This window comes from Dermochelys coriacea, chromosome 12 (genome assembly GCF_009764565.3).
Source record: "Dermochelys coriacea isolate rDerCor1 chromosome 12, rDerCor1.pri.v4, whole genome shotgun sequence".
Classification (NCBI taxonomy): Eukaryota; Metazoa; Chordata; order Testudines; family Dermochelyidae; genus Dermochelys; species Dermochelys coriacea.
The window spans coordinates 37,858,077-37,875,404 of record NC_050079.1 but is presented as its reverse complement, the minus strand read 5'-3'; the positions used below and the strand labels follow the sequence as shown (position 1 = coordinate 37,875,404).

Below are 17,328 nucleotides of genomic sequence, written 5' to 3'. Positions count from 1 at the left end.
GTACTAACCCACACAGACTCTCCTGCGAGGTACAGAAGTGTTGTCTTGCATCTTCAAAAGCAATCCGTGAAGCTGAGAGAATTAAGGTTAGTGCACACCAGCCCTGACTTGGGCACAAGGGTCAAGGCTGTGCACGGACCATAATTTCTCTTGAATATTTGGGCCTTTAGCCTCATTTTACCGACAGTAAAATGCAGCACAGAGAATAAGGGATTTGTCCCAAAGTTGCAGAACGAGTTGTTGGCAGAGTTGGGAGTGGAACCATCTCCATCTTAGACAGCATCACATACAGTAGTGGGTTTACAAAATTCAGGGCTTCGCAAAGGGACTTCTGCTGTCACTGGTGCATATTAACATGGATCTGCTGTTTGTTTTGACTCCGTATTCAACAGGGACCTGAAGAAATTCCTAGCGGGGAGAGAGATCAATTGCTAGGAAAGCACCACCAGCAAGTTGCTGAGAGGTGCAGACCACTCTCTCTGGGTCCACTGGCTGCAAGGAGGGTCTTACACACGAAGTTATCTTCTGCTTGCTGATGCCTGGGTTGGCTGTGTGTACTGCTAGGCCTAAAGCCTCTAACCCAGTTCTGGAGCGGCTTAATCCATTTACCTGAGGGCTTCAGGAAAAAACCTCCTCAGTGTCATTCGTTCTTAAATCTACCCTGCGCAAAGGGCCTGCATGAGGCCTGTGCACCATTTAAGACTGTGGCTGTCAATGATAATCGGTGCATAGGCCTGGTGCTGACCTTCTGTGTGCAAGCCAGGTATGAAGGCTCTTGTTGAGTGTGAAGGTCATGTCAGTGATTGTTTTATTTCCTTACTCTCAGAACCTTGCAGCGGATGTTGGTCCTCTCAGGAGACCCACTTCTCTGCTGCCGACACTTGTTATGCAGAATTTCCTTTGGCTTTCTCATGTGTTACCTATGTCCTTGATCTGTGTGACCTTGGCAGGGTGACTCGGTTTCCTCTCTCTGCAATCTAAACAGTTCAGCCCTGGATGTTAAACCCAGTCGTCTCTAGCTGGTCTAAAACGCATCCTTTTTTAAGGTTGTGTCCTGTCCTACGCGGATCAAACCAAGCTGCTGTAACTAAGTTGAACACCCTAGATAATCTCCTTTTTTTAAAATCTGTGGAGACTGAGCCTTGGGTTCCATTTTATAATTGATATATTGGCCAAGAAGCCTTGTCCTTTAACTTTTTAAAAATGGATTGTGCTGTTTTTGTAAATGAGTTTCTAAGCTACACTTCCTTCCATTGGGGGGAAAATGATAATTAAAAGGAACTTAATCTCCTGGTTGCTAGCATTACCGTGGCATCTGCATCACTTTCCTCTCTAATCCTGCTCCTCTGACGGTTTTCCAGCCAGTGGTTTTAAATCCTGGTTTCTTTGTCTTCCTGCTGGGCTACTGAATGAGTTTGTTTTTGTTCAGTTCCCTTTTCTCTTTTGTTATAACATTAAAGTTGGTTCTGTACTTCATGGATGACTTGGTCTTCATTTGGGGTACTGGGCTGTGTCCTGCTCATTTGCATATGCAGGCCCAGAAGTCTCCTCCCGCTCACAGCTGTCGCAGAGCGATTGTCACAATCCGTAAAGTTTCAAAGTGGGTAATTGCGTCTGGTGTAGCTGCGGGAGTGAAAGTGTCTGACAGAAAAGGCCATGTCTACGTCGGAAAAGTATGTACTGAGCACAGAATTAGGAGCCGGGAAATTCCAAGTCACCATCATCCAAAGTGGAACTTATAAAATTACCTTCTGGCCTGTTGCTCTGATTTAAGCACTGTGCTCTTTGAACCCATCCACTCGCTCACTCCCTTTGCCTGCCACTCAAGGATCTGCACAGCTCTGCCTGGGCTGCATTCAGATTTGCTTTCCCATTGCATCCCCCTGCCTCTGCTCCCCCCCCCTCCCAGCAATGATACCAGCCTGCAGGCCTCCTTTGTTTCCTTCCCAGCTCTCTCCTCTGTGCATCCCTGCATGGAACCACTAGCCGTGGGAAGTCACTCCAACTCCAGCATGCCTGCCTCCACCCTGTCCTCTGTCAGATCCTCCTAGAGTGACTCTCCTCTCTGATGTGGCCCACACTGCCAAACCCTTCATCGGTCAAATGTAATGTTCTCTCTTAACCCCTTCTTCTGGGTCACCCAATACATCTGACCTTCTCCGTGTCTGTTAGGCTCTACTTTGCCAGGGGCAAAGCCTGTTGCTGTTTGTATAGCAGTAGCACCTAGGGGACCCCCACTCACGGAGCAAGACCTCATTGTGCTAGGCACTGTACTAAGAAACCTACCTTTGCTTTTATCTTTTGGTACCAACTCCAGCATAAGGCACTTGACAAACGTTGTGCATTTGAGAGCTGACGATACTTTAATCTCACGAAATGCACAGGGTTATTGCAACACCTGTATTTATATCATCACTTCCATGCATTACATTGTACTGTACCCCCCCCCCCCCGAGCTGCGGTGTTGGATTAGCAAAAGTCTTATTATGAGCTGCTGCTGAGAGAGCTGGGGTATATTTCATGTCATGCTTGATTAGGAAATCCACAGATGTTGGCATTTTTTCTTCATTCTTTGATGCAATTTCCTCTCCAGCAGTGTATCAGTAGACAAATGGATGCAGTCAGATCTAGCATTGGCCTTTCGGAAATTTCATCATCGTTAAAGAGCTGTCAGGCATTCTTCTGGCTTTCTGTGCTCTCAACGACCAAGATTTACTCCATAAACTCTGATCTTAAAGTTCTTATGCCAGAAAAGCAATTGATCAGTAGCATAGGCCTTGTTAGAACGGATATAAAAGCTCCCACTCGTATCCAATTCTGGATGAGACGTTTGAATAAAACACAAGTTTTACAGGGGTACTGGTTGAAATTCTATGGCCTTTGATATAGAGGAGGTCAGACTAAATGATTTAATGGTGCTTTCTGGCTTTACACTCTACGAATCTATGAAGTCTGAGTCTCCTTCCCTGGTCTGTCTTCACTTGGATTCTTTTCAAGCGCTCTCTGCTCCCAAAGCCTGCCTTTCAGGATAACTCAGAACCGTTCTTCTCCCATGGTTTTATTGCAATATCCCCTCTCTAGATTTTACTAGCTTCTAAAGGGAGCATATTCTCCTCTGGATGTATTGTTTTCTGCCTGCAGATGGGAGGCAACCAGAAGTTTTAATTGCATGGTGGCTCGGAGCAGTAGAATCATAGAATATCAGGGTTGGAAGGGACCTCAGGAGATCATCTAGTCCAACCCTCTGCTCAAAGCAGGACCAATCCCCAATTTTTGCCCCAGATCCCTAAGTGGCCCCTCAAGGATTGAACTCACAACCCTGGGTTTAGCACACCAATGCTCAAACCACTGAGCTATTCCTCCCCCCCGTTTTAATGTTAGCCCTCATTAGGGAGGGGAATGGTACAACCTGAATTAAACAGCTTTGATGCCCTTTGTCAAGGTTCCTTCCCCACTCTGAACTCTAGGGTACAGATGTGGGGACCTGCATGAAAGACCCCCTAAGCTTATTCTTACCAGCTTAAGTTAAAAGCTGCCACCACCAAAGTGTCTAACAATAATAACAGGGGAAGTGCCCACTTGGAAACGTCTCTTCCCCCCCATCCTCCCAAGCACTACACCCCCTTTCTTGGGGAAGGCTTGATTAAAAAATCCTCACCAATTTGCATAGGTGAACACAGACCCAAACCTTTGGATCTTAAGAACAATGAAAAGCAATCAGGTTCTTAAAAGAAGAATTTTAATAGAAGAAAAAGTAAAAAGAATCACCTCTGTAAAATCAGGATGGTAAATACCTTACAGGGTAATCAGATTCAAAACATAGAGAATCCCTCTAGGCAAAACCTTAAGTTACAAAAAGACACAAAAACAGGAATATACATTCCATTCAGCACAACTTTATTTTATCAGCCATTTAAACAAAACAGAATCTAACGCATATCTAAATAGATTGCTTACTAACTCTTTACAGGAGTTCTGACCTCCATTCCTGCTCTGGTCCAGGCAAAAGCATCACACAGACAGAGAGAGCCCTTTGTTCCCCCCCACCACTCCTCCAGCTTTGAAAGTATCTTGTCTCCTCATTGGTCATTTTGGTCAGGTGCCAGCAAGGTTATCTTAACTTCTTAACCTTTTACAGGTGAAAGAGTTTTTCCTCTGGCCAGGAGGGATTTAAAGGTGTTTACCCTTCCCTTTATATTTATGACACCCTTTTAGATGGAGAAGGATCCCTGGTATCAGATGTTGGGATGAAATTTGGTTCACGTCCCAGGGTTCATGTGCTGTTCTTTGTCTTTAAAATGGGTGTGGGGGGGAATTGTATCGTACACCGGAATTTGCACCGCTGTTGCAATCTTGGCCGAGGGGTCACTGGTGGTGGATACTGAGCTACCCACTTACCTTAGTGATGGTCCTTCTGGGGATGGGGGGAGACCCACTATCACGTGGAGAAGGTGGCACTGCATCTGCCTTCCCAGTAGCTATGCTGGGAAAAGTAGAATCCACAGAAGAAGGCCCTGCACCTTCTCCTCTCCCATACACCTTACGCTGGCCTTGCAGTTAGTGTGCACCATTGACCCTGTTGGGGGAGCCAGGTGTAATCTCGCTCTCCAGGGCATGTTCAGCTCTAGAGAATACGAGGGCCTGGTCGCTAGTCACTGATTCACATATGGACTGGAACCTGGACTGGGGCTCATGAGGGAGGGAGTGCTGGAAACTGAAATGGAGAAACAGCACACTGGACAGCTCCAGTGGCTTGCTTTTCATTGGCCCCCTGGATGTGGTGTTGTCTTAAAGACGGGCAGGCTACATCTGTGGTTAGCTGGGCACGTAAAGGTTTGAGCTAACTTATCCCACTTGGTTTAAAAGGCCACCACTGGTCATACTTAGCCTGATTAATGGAACTAGGCCATTCCCAAACCTTAAGGTTGGCATCGGTGTATTTAAAAGTACATTGTTCCCCTTGGAATGTGTTTAAGCAGCTTGGCTATCCTGGTACTCCTGCCCTGGCACAATGCTCCAAAGGGAGTGTAATTGTCCAGTAAATGACCACAGCCTGTCTCTTTCCATTGCCCAAGCTGAGAGGGGCAAAAAGATAAACTGCGTCAACAATCAAAAGTCATTCCACTTCCTTTTTTTTTTTTTTTTTTTTTTGTTTTGATAATTGGGGTGATTAACATAGCAAAGGCAGTTTAAAAAAAAAGTGGTTAAGACAGTGAGGGTCCCTTTAAACTAGAAATGGATGAATGTCAATGCTGCATCTTCCCTGTTAACTTTAATTTATATAGTAAGGGTTTAAGATGCAACTTCCATTAGCCCACTCAGAACAGCGGTTAGGTCAGGCCCACCATGCACTGCTGTATTGCAAAGTCATCAACCTGAACCTGAAAGCACTTGGAAAAGATGCCCATTTCCTTTCGCCTTCAGGGTACTCTAATAATAAAGCAAACTGCTTTAGAATGTCAGCTGCGATTAGAAAATCCTCTTATGTGGTGAAACCCACAGGCCCAAGGCAGCTGAATTTACAGTCTGCTCCAGCCAACTATTTCTCTGCTGCTGCTATTTCACTCTTGGGTTTCAACTTCCCTCTGCCTCTGAGGAGGCAGATGTACTCCTGGGTGTTCACTTGCTCCCCAAGCAGGTTTGCAGCCAGCTATATGTACCACTGACCTTGTTTGGCTAGTTGAATTGTGTAATTTTTTTGTTTAGAAAGTAGCCCTGAAATTGCAGTCCCTAACAGATATGATAAACTCCAAGAATCTGTTTCATACTCCTGTAAATGAGCCAGTTGCGAAGTCCCTTTCCATTTCCATTCACTACTGAACTCGGAATGGGAATCATAATCCAGTTGAAAAGAACCATGTGCCTCTGAATCCACAGGCTCTGCTGTTCCCAGATGTATTTTGGAAGTTGTGGAACGTGTCTGGTTTGATCTAAATTTGTCCATGGAATTATTGGTGATGGGGGGAAGGAGGGAAACATACCCTAAAGGTAGGAGCAGGGAAATAGAAGACAAGACTCTTGACTTTTGATTCCTGGTTCTGCTACTGACTTTCAGTGCTTCATGGAAGCAAGTTCATTCACTTCTTTGCCTCTGTTTTCATCTGTGGAGCTGGTGTGCTCTCCTCCATTATGAGGGAGCTAAGGTTTAATTCATGTTTGTAAAGTCCTTCAAGATCCTACAGTGAAAGTGCTGAGCAGTGCTAGGAAGGGACCTTTCCTGAGTGTTTGGGATGGCCTGTTTTTTCAAAACATGATTTAGGCACAAATTCAGAGCAGCTAGAAATGTAGAAAAACTTCTTTTGTTGCTTAATGACATTTTATGAAAGAACAGTAGTTAGATACCCAGTGAGCAATTAAAAATCTTTATTGGCTTTCTGTGGGCACGTACTTTTCTGAGCCTACTCCCAGAGACTTCAAGCCATGTACGGTAGAAATTCACCACGTCCTCCACAAGTTTGTTTTTCTTAATGCACAGTTTTAACAATATTCAGCTCAAACCTTTTTTCCCGGCCGCTTTCCCGGCTTGATTGCTCCTATGGATCCTCCCTTAGGACTGCCCAGCCCACACACTAGATCCTTTCTCCCCAGAAGGTCACTTCCACTTCTATGTCCAGGCAGGGGAACAAGCCACCTTGCCTCAGTTGATTCAGCAGATTCCAACTTAGCCCATTCACTGGAGATAACATCAACGCCATCTGACAGTAGGTGTGTGGAAGTATGTTCTAGACCAAGAGTGGGCAATAATTTTCACAGGGGGACCATTCCACGAATTGTGGTAAGTTATCACGGGCAGCACATTTCTACTATATTAATGGAGAGGGTGCGGGGTCTGGGAGGGAGTTTGGGTACAGGAGGAAGCTCTGGCTGGTGCAGAGTGTTGGGGTGAAGGTGAGGGGTGTGGGCTCTGGGAGGGAGTTTGGTGCAGGCAGGGGCTCTGGACTGGGGCAGGGAATTGGGGTGCAGGTTCTGGCTGGGAGGCGTTTACCACAGGCGGCTCCCTGCTGGGAGCACAGCAGGTCTCAGGGAAGCTGCCTGCCTGCTGTGGCCCCATGCCGCTCCTGGAAGCAGCTGCGGCCGGCTGCTGCTGGGACGTCTCTGACGCCCTTTGCGGGAGGGGGCCAGCAGGTCTCTGTGCGCTGCCCGTGTCCTCAAGCACGGCCCCCGCAGCAAACCAGCCAAAGGGAGCTGTGAGGACGGTGCTGGGAGTGATGGCAGCACGCAGAACCCCCCTCCTCTTCTCCCTCCCCCGCCCCGGCCAGGGGTGCACAGAGACATGCCAGCAGCAGCCAGCCACTTCTGGGAGTGGTGTAGGCAGGCAGCCTGCCTGAGCGTCCCGCTGCTCCACAGGACTTTTAGCAGCCTGAAGATCACGAGGGGGCAGCCAAAGAGCCTGGTGGGCTGGACAGAAATGTTAGACGGGCCAGATCTGGCCCACGACTGTATTTTGCCCACCCCTGTTCTAGACGAACGTTTGTTAGCCTGTTACAGTGTTTTGCAGGAAAACTTGAATTAAATGTAGCGTCTTGCACTAGATGATCCATTCGGTTCTTTATAGGCCTGACTTCTCCCAAGGAGAAGCCTGGCACTGCCCTGGGTACTATCATAGGATCTTTATCCTGCTGAGAAGCAGATAATGATGTCTAATGTAGTGAGATTTTGCATTAACCAGTTCTCAGGGAAGTGTTCTACACAGCTGTTTGTTACAGGGAGCTGTTTAAGAGGAGAGTCCTGCTAGTGTGTGTGTGTGAGAGAGAGAGATGAATGGCACTGGGATAGTGCTAGGCTACTGGTTGTGCATTTCCAGCCATGTGGTATGAACCTTTTCAGTGGTTTAAAGCTGAACAGTGTCAAAATGAGGGATCTTTGCTTTTTTTTTTTTTTTCTTAATGCTCAGAATTCCCAAACATGACTATCTCTGTCCCTAAGCTGTACTTGCTCAATGCTAGGAATCTTTGCATGCCTTTCTGATCTGCATCGTACAGGATTGATAGGACTCAGAGTGTAGGCTGGTGCAGAAGACCCTATTGATCAGTCTGTCTGAGAATAATTGTGCTGAGATTGAAAAGTGCTCTTAATGTGTAGCTGTCGTGTTCCAGGAAGTGCAGCTAAATGGGAGCAAAACAGAGTTGGATGGATGTTTTAAAAACCTAAATAAATAGCTGTGATCTTCCTTTTCTAACCTCATCCTCATTAAGCAGCTACCTCTCTAAGAGGCCATGTCTCAGGCTTGCATGTATACTGAATAAAATTTGGTCTTTGGCTCAGCGTTCTGCAATGCATTTTTGTTGATCCTTTGCATGGAGGTTTCCTACATATTAAATTGAATTAGTGAGTTACTGGCTTTCATTGAGTGGCCCGATGCCCATCTATTTTTACTGGGGGAGAGATGCTGTTGCTCTCCAAGAGCTTTTATTCCATTAAAGATTGAAATAAAAAGCATATTTTTAAAACAGAGCATAATATCCAAGCTCAGTGGCTGAATGTGGTTACTCTGGACACACACGTTTCCAATCTTTTTCCAAGTCTTGTTTTCAGAATTCAGTCTTTCCGCAGAACAATTGATGCTGTTAACATCCTACTGCAGAACTTCTGCCTGGATTCTGCACTTGATTGTAGGTCTTTTCAGTCATTAACTCCTGAAGGTGGGGAAACTGACCCTTGAACTCTGCTTTTGGTGGGTATCTAGCAATTTTGGCTGCACGCCTGCTCATTGAATGTCAGGCCCCTTTCAGGGGTCTAAAGCTGGGCACCCAAAAACAGTAGTCGCTTCTGAAACTCTTGGCCCAATGTCTTTGGAAATTGGCAGACGAGGTCTGGAAAGCCTATGGAATGTGTGCCGGGTGAGCAGAGTTAACCTGTGAATAGGGTATATTTGCTTCTCCCAGTACAGGAAAGTGGATCTCCAAAGTAAAACAACCTTTTGCAGAGTGGGGGATGTCTCTCAACCGAACGCTGCCCTTGTCTTGTGGTTTGAGATGCTGTGCATGTCGGAGGGAAAGAAGCCTGGCTTTATTCATGGCCGGGTTGCCTTGTCAGTTTAATTCCTAGTGTGCCGTTCTGGGGAATAGAAATCTAATAAAGCAAAGCAAATCGCAGCCTTTAGATTGTCCTTTGTGTTACGCTGGGCTACCTCCTGTGTCCTTTTTGGTAGGAATGTTTGCATGTGACTGGGGCGGGGGCGGGCAATTAAAAACAGCCGGTTTTGATAATGTAACCTGAGCATGTAAAATTATGGCACATCTCTGTGGGGAGAGACGGGCATAAGTCACAGAACTCAGGTGCAACGCTTGGGGCTGTTTAGAGTTTGTATCCTGGCCTGTCTCTAGTTAATGTGTTACATGCTCCGAGCCTGTTAAAATACAGTGTGGGATTGTGTGGAATAGTCCACGGTAAACCAAGTGCTCAATGGTGTGACTAGAACTCGAGCTCTACACTGCTATGCAGAAAGGCCAGGTCTGAGTCCGCGGCTCGCTCCCGGCGTCTCTGAGGCTGGTGGAGAGACCTTGTGTGTGTCTGATGGTAATCTGCCTGTTGGAGCAGCGCTGTCCTAGCTCAGAGGAGAGCCTGCTGTAGCCGCCTTTGTCGAAGCAGGTGGGGAGCTGTCCTGGGTTTGGGGCAGACCATTAAAGCAGAGGGATTGGGTGCGGGGGACGACCATCTTGGTGGCTCCAGCAGCTGCTGTCTGATGCCCCCTGAAACAGCAGCACTGTGAAGGCGCTTATTATGGGCCATGCAATTAGCAGATTACTGGGTGTAGCTGCTGAGCAGCTGGTGTAGCTGAGTGGGTGGGACCAAAGGCTCTCTGTACAGAACGGTGTTTATAATGGACAGGTAGCCAGTCTCTTCCCCCATAGCCTGTCCCTTCTGCTTTTGGCTGGGGCTTCTTGGATGGGTCTGTGTGCCCAAGAAACAGAAATTCTCTCCTCCCCAGTGGTTTTTCGTTGCTCCTGATTAATAGCAACAGTGTGTACACAGATGGATCCTACTGGGGGGAAGGGCAATTGAAAACTTGCCCCTGGAGTCTTCTCTCGCTTTTGGGTTATGTCCACCCTTTCACTAGGGTTAGGTAGCGTGGATTAAAATAACAGTGAAGATGTGACAACTCAGCTTTTAACTCAGGTTAGCAACTCAAATTCAACCTCAGCCTAGTCTATAGGCTTGAGCTCGAGCTGCTAACCCGCGTTAAAAGCTAATTTGCCGCCGTGTCTGCACTGCTGTTAACCTGAGTTAAGAATGCCCCCGTCTTGCAGTGTAGACATGCCGTGTATGTCGAGGGCAGGGCAGGGCTGGGGATTGGATCAGGGAAGTGTTTGGGTGTGTAGAATGGGGCAGGCAGGAGGAGGGAATGCCACATGGGGGGCAGAGAGGAATCTCTTTGTGGGGAGCCTTTTGGAGGAACCTAACCAATGTGGACAGCAGTGTCTGTGCTGGAGGCGATTGGAGTTAGTTGGTGACCTCGATGACGAGAGCCCTTTAAGAATGGAGGGCAGGAGATGGCGCCGTCTGCCCTTTGTACTGCTCTCGGTCATGGCGATGTTCTGCACGCCAGAAGAGAACCCCACGTCTGGAAGCTTTCTCCTTGACCGACGGGATGAGATGCATGGCCAAGGTGGTGGCCTGCTGCGTTGGGTTAATGACGGAAAGGGAGAGGCAGCCATCTTTGAGCCAGGAATTGATCACGATGATCAGATTGACGTTACTCGTTGGCAAAGAGGTATGAGAATCTTTCCCCCACCCCCCGGAGCTTTAAAAGAGCAAGTCCCTGTTCTTCCCAGTTAAGAAATGGGATTGGCCAGCGGCTGATCAGCAGGAAAAGGGATTCAGCTAATGGCTCTCTCTCCCACCGCCTGGAGACTGGGACCCTCTGGGGATGGGACGCCAGCAAGCGGTTTCCCCTTTCCTCTGCAGGAGAAGGCAGATCAGAGAAGGACCCAAGCCCAGCCAATAGGCAGGAGTCCCCACTCCACATTCCTGCCGGCAATCAGCTAAAACAAATCACAGCAGTTTGGTAAAAAATTTGCTCTGCTGATTTGGGAGACGACAACGTTTAATGGCGCGGTTTTTCCTGTGCAACTCCGGGTGACTAGGTGGGCAGACCTGGACCCATGGGGAGGGACAGGCTGTTAGTTGTGTCATTGGGAATGTGGTGCTCTCCCTCCCCCACATTTGTAAGAGAGTCTGGGCTTTGGCCTGTAACCTTGCTGGTGCATCATCAGTGCTCTTAATACATTGGCTCTTCACACAGGTATCTCTGCCACTTGGGAAGCGTTTAGTGGTTACTGGGAGTGGCACTAATGCATTTTATGGCACCTGCTCCCCAGAGTTAGCTGGTCCCTGAAAAACCGAGCCAGGAAGACTCGGTGAGAGTTCCTGCATATTTAACGGCAAGTTCTTCCTGCTACTGGAACTTCAATGGAGTTTACATCAACATGACAGAGAGGAAGGATGGTCCAGTGGTTAGGGTGCTGTTCAGTTCCATGCTCTTGCCACAGACTCCCTGTGTGACCTTGGACAAGTCACTTAGCTCCTCTGTGCCTATTTTCCATCTGTGCAAGGGGGATAATAGCACTCCCCTGCCTCACAGAGGTGTATGAGGATAAATGCGTTCAAGTTTGTGAGCTGTAATGGGGACCGTATAAGTACCTCAGACAGACATTTCACAAGAGGTCTTGCAGTAGCTGCAAACTAATCACAGATGCTAACACTGCTTACTGTAATTTGTTTAATTTATACATGCCAGACCCGACTTTAGAGACAGTTAAAAGGGTAGATCCCTGCTCCTGGGGCCCAATGTGGGGGGGAACAGCACAGATGTACACCCCCTTGTTGTTGTTTGCAGTGTTGTTATAGCTGTGTCGATCCCAGGATATTAGTCGGTTCCATGACAGCTTTCAAACTCCACAGAGCTCATCTTACAGGAGACGAAAGTGATCAGGAACAGTCAGCATGGATTCACCAAGGGCAAGTCATGCCTGACTAATCTAATTGCCTTCTATGACGACATAACTGGCTCTGTGGATGAGGGGAAAGCAGTGGACGTGTTGTTCCTTGACTTTAGCAAAGCTTGTGACAGTCTCCCGCAGTATTCTTGCCAGCAAGTTAAAGTAGTATGGACTGGATGAATGGACTATAAGGTGGATAGAAAGTTGGCTAGATTGTCGGGCTCAACAGGTAGTGATCAATAGCTCCATCTCTAGTTGGCAGCCAGTATCAAGCGGAGTGCCCCAAGGGTCGGTCCTCGGGCTGGTTTTGTTCAATATCTTCATTAATGATCTGGAGGATGGTGTGGACTGTACCCTCAGTAAGTTTGCAGATGACACTAACCTGGGAGGAGAGGTAGATACGCTGGAGGGTAGGGAATAGGATACAGAGGGACCTAGACAAATTAGAGGATTGGGCCAAAAGAAATCTGATGAGATTCAACAAGGAGAAGTGCAGAATCCTGCACTTAGGACGGAAGAATCCCATGCACCGCTACAGACTAGGGACCAAATGGCTCGGCAGCAGTTCTGCAGAAAAGGACATAGGGGTTACAGTGGACGATGTATATGGATATGAGTCAACAGTGTGCCCTTGTTGCCAAGAAGGCCAATGGCATTTTGGGCTGTATAAGTAGGGGCATTGCCAGCAGATCGAGGGACGTGATCGTTACCCTCTATCCGACATTAGTGAGGCCTCATCTGGAGTACTGTGTCCAGTTTTGGGCCCCACGCTACAAGAAGGACGTGGAAAAATTGGAAAGAGTCCAATGGAGGGCAACAAAAATGATTAGGAGACTGGAACACATGACTTATGAGGAGAGGCTGAGGGAACTGGGATTGTTTAGTCTGTGGAAGAGAAGAATGAGGGGGGGTTTGATAGCTGCTTTCAGCTACTTGAAAGGGGGTTCCAAAGAGGATGGATCTAGATTGTTCTCAGTGGTAGCAGATAACAGAACAAGGAGTAATGGTCTCAAGTTGCAGTGGGGGAGGTTTAGGTTGGATATTAGGAAACACTTTTTCACTAGGAGGATGGTGAAGCACTGGAAGGGGTTACCTAGGGAGGTGATGGAATCTCCTTCCTTAGACGTTTTTAAGGTCAGGCTTGAGAAAGCCCTGGCTGGGATGATTTAGTTGGAGATTGGTCCTGCTTTGAGCAGGGGGTTGGACTAGATACCCTCCTGAGGTCCCTTCCAACCCTGATATTCTATGATTCTATGATCTTGGGGTCTGGGCTCTAACGTAGTGCAGCATGCTCCCCTCTCCCCTTAGGGTCTTTCTGTACCACTCTCAAGAGGGTTCTTCACAGCACGGGAAGACAGACAGGCTGGCTCTGCTCGAGCAAGCACGCTAAAAAATAGCAGCGTGTCCAGGGTGGTTTGGGCTAGCTGCCCAAGGACATATCCAGGGGTTCGGGAGGGATTGCTGCCCACGCTGCCATGGCCACACCACTATTTTCAGGGCTAGCACCTGTCTGTCTGCCTGGGCTTCGCAGCATGCTCCCAGCTGCTGTGCACGCATACCTTGAGGGGCTAGTTCGGGACCAGCTGTTCACGTCTGCTCCAGCCTTTGAACTGAGGAGCCTGGTTCTTTAGCTCTGGCAGTAGTGGCTCATGTATTTAGATCCTGAGATCCAAGGTTTGATCCTCATTGCTGGTGACCCATCCAAGAGCATCGCATTACCTATGCGTGCTAGAGACTTTAGGTTGAGATTTTCAAAGACAACCATTTATTTTAACAGGGGTTGCGTGGCTAAATCCTCTCGTTATCTTCGGAAAAATCTCTCATAATTATATGTATTATAATTATAGTGAAAGCTGAGGTTCTGGCATACAAAACTCATCCCCCGGGGAAGGTACCATCTTGTTCAACCAGCCCAGTCCAACTCTGGATTTATTAATCTAAATTAGATGGATGCAGCAAGTAATTCTGATAAACAGAGGTGAGGAAAAGCACAGTGTGGTAAGGCCAGAGTTAAAACAGTGAAAGAGTGTGATGTGCGCTCTAGTTATGCGCTGGCTCCACTAGTTCCTACCCCCAGGAGAACAATTGTGACACCAACATGCTATTTGCCATCGTGTCATTCACTCTGCTTGTGTTATACCCCAGTCCCCTAGCTGCTTCTGTCTTGTCTATTTCAATTGTAAACTGTTCAGGGCAGGGGTTGGGATTGTCTTGTAGTTTGGGTCTGTACAGCGCCTAGCACAGTGCTGGGACCCATTCTTGGTTGATCCTTAAATGCTACCCACAATACATAGGATTAGTAACAACAGTACTTTTAAAAATAAATGCTTTTATTCTCTCGGGGTTGGCGGGCACTGGGGGGGGGTGTCTGGACTAAGGCGGATTGCAGGGATTTCTGTGATTGCCTTTTCTAGCTCTGCACGTGGTCCGCGGGGTGTTGCGCATGATGTATATCAGGATGGGTGGGTCGTACTTGCTCCTGTTGATCTGGGTTGCGGGGTCTGTCTCTCTCGCTGCTGCAGCTTTTCTGTTCGTACTTGGTTTGCTTGTCAGAATGCATTCTCTGCTGTCTGTTTCTCTCCTTTGGGTCAAACTAGCTCCTTGGGAATGAAGCTGCTGCTTTGTCTCTGATGCGGAAGGTCTTTCTGCAGGGCAATCCTTCGCTTGGTGCACTGCTGGGAACAAGCTCTGCTTAGTCCATTCAGCATCCGCTGTCTGATGGAGTTTTAGAGAGAGCGTGTGCATACGTGCCCAGTTTGGGAGGGCAGCGAGAGCCCGAAACCAATACTTTGAAGAGGGGAGACTGTAGAACTTTTCAGATCTCAGTCCCTGGTAGAGCTTTGTCTCCCTCATTTTTCAGGAGGGATTCCTTGCATCTCTGCAATAGGGGGGTGATGGCAGGTTGGCTGTGTGGTTCATCCATCTCTAGGAAGGCATAACATGGCCCTGCTTTCTCCCTGACTCTCCAGGGAAGGGCTGAGGCCTCTGTGACATTTCTGCCATCAGGAGGGATTCTCCCCTCACCTGTCATCTTTCTAAGGGGCCATTACTCCTTGCTACTCCTTAAGGGTCTGCTCCAATGCCTGCTGCAGTCAGTGGGAAGACACTCCCAAGAGTTGGTGAGAGTTGGATTGACCAAGAGTTTCAGGGAGAAATGCAGAGAGGTGCCACGCACCCATATCCCAAAACAAATGCTCCAGGAGGCTTAGGCCTTGTCTACAGAAGAAGGTTGCACCAGTTTAACCTAAGATGTGAATTTACACTGATTCAGTTGAACCGATTAAAACCCCTATGTAGACGCACTCTCGTTTGGGTTTGAAAGTGAATTTTTCCAGGTCAGCGTAAATCAGTTGGGAACAGGTGAAGCTAAACTGAAATAAGCCACTCTTAAACCAAAATAGGAATGTCCATATCAACTGCACCAGTTTAACTAAATTGGTTTAAAAACTGATTTAAATTGAACCATTGCCACATTCCTGTGTAGACAAGACTTCAGTCTGTTGGTTCACTGGTAAAGCTTGTATTGCTTAGATTAGGATTATCTTTCTCTCTGCCCCCTCCGCCCCCATGCAGTGATGCCTGCTGGTAGATAGTGGAACTGCGACAAGCACCAGCAGGGTATTTCTGAGCTCCTGAGGCCTTGTACAGGAGCTCCCCTTACCCAGGAGGAGCACTCCCCTCTGTCTTTTTAGACTGAAAAGCAAAGTGCTGTGTGGCCAGCACATCCGCCCCTCCCCAGAAGTGTTACAAAGAGACGGGAGCTCTCTGACGCTCCTTCCCACCTTGGCCTTAGATTTCAGTGAGAGGCTTTTCCCAGTCTGCTAAGAGGGACAGGCACTGATCAGCCCAGCCCCGTTTAGGTTAGATGAGGGCTCCATTCCTCCCAGGACAGGTACTGGTTGGCTGTAATAGCCTTTGCTGCTGCCTGAACTTTCTCCCCAGAGCCCCCTGCCCATCAGAATTAGCTGTAACCCTTTGGGTCTAAGAATTAAGGTGAGTGAATCAGCCAGCATGGTAATTAAAAGCCTGTTCTTCCCCCCCCCCCACCCCCGCCCCGTTCCTGTGACAGAAATCAATGGCGGACGGAGAGGTATGCAGGCCAGATGCAGGACTGGGAATGAGCACCTACTGAATTCAGCTCTGACGCTGACTCACTGTCCAGCCTCGGGCATGTCAAATGACCTCTCTGTGCCTTGGTTTCACTGGCTGGAAAGCAGGGATTAGAATACCTGCTGCAGAGCTGAGGACTGGTTAAATGTCTGCGAAACGCCATGAAGATCAAAGACAACCCGGCTTGTATCAGTCAGTGCTAAAAATTAACCTTACGTTGATAAATCTGTCCATGAAGTTGATCGTTCAGACCCTGTTCCTGTGTGTCTGAAACAGGCACTGTCTGTGCTGCACGCTGAGACGTGAGTTACTCAGTATTCCTTCCCCATCCCCGTGTACCACCACAGAGGTCAGTGTGTCCTTTCCCAGCTCCCTTCTGGCACTTGTGCCATGCCTGGTTTCGCTCAGCTTCGTTGTTACCCTTAGCAAATCAAAGTTAGTGACTTGTTTCCTGGACTCATCAAAAGAAGGTCTGGTCTTGTATGGTGCTGAGCTCTCCTGGCTCTCAGACGAGTCAATGGGAACCACAGGTGCTGAGCACCTCCCAGGATCAGATCCCACCCTGCCCTAAATACATTTCTGAGAAAGCTAATTGAGAGTAAAATCTGTCTACTTTGCTATTGTGCAGTGTAGTTGTTGCTCCCAGATATTGGAGAGACAAGGTGGGCAGGGTAATACGTTTTATTGCAGGTTCTCAACCTTTTTGTGCTCATGACCCCTTTGTAAATGTTTATGGCCTGTCGCAACCCAGTAAACAGTCCGGGGGTGGAGGCCCTGGTGAGGCCACACCTGGAGTATTATGGCCAGTTTTGGTCCCCCCACTACAAAAGGGATGTGGACAAATTGGAGAGAGTCCAACGGAGGGCAACAAAAATGATCAGGGGGCTGGGGCACATGACTTGTGAGGAGAGACTGAGGGAACGGGGGTTTAGTCTGCAGAAGAGAAGAGTGAGGGGGGATTTGATAGCAGCTTCAGCTGTCTGAAGGGGGGTTCCAAAGAGGCTGGAGCTCAGCTGTTCTCAGTGGTGGCAGATGACAGAACAAGGAGCAGTGGTCTCAAGTTGCAGTGCGGGAGGTCTCAGTTGGATATTACGAAACACCGTTTCACTAGGAGGGTGGTGAAACACTGGAATGGGTTACCTAGGGAGGCGGTGGAATCTCCATCCTTAGAGGCCTGGCTTGACAAAGCCTTGGCTGGGGTGACTTAGTTGGGGTTGGCCCTGCTTTGAGCAGGGGCTTGGACTAGATGACCTCCTGACGTCTCTTCCAACCCAGA

At 48.2% G+C, this 17,328-nt stretch overlaps 1 protein-coding gene across 8 annotated transcripts in view; it reads left to right on the top strand.

Annotated features, from left to right (window-relative positions):
* KIAA0513 (KIAA0513 ortholog) overlaps positions 1-17,328 on the top strand; it is a 92,606-nt gene that overhangs the window by 42,102 nt on the left and 33,176 nt on the right. The window lies entirely within an intron of this gene.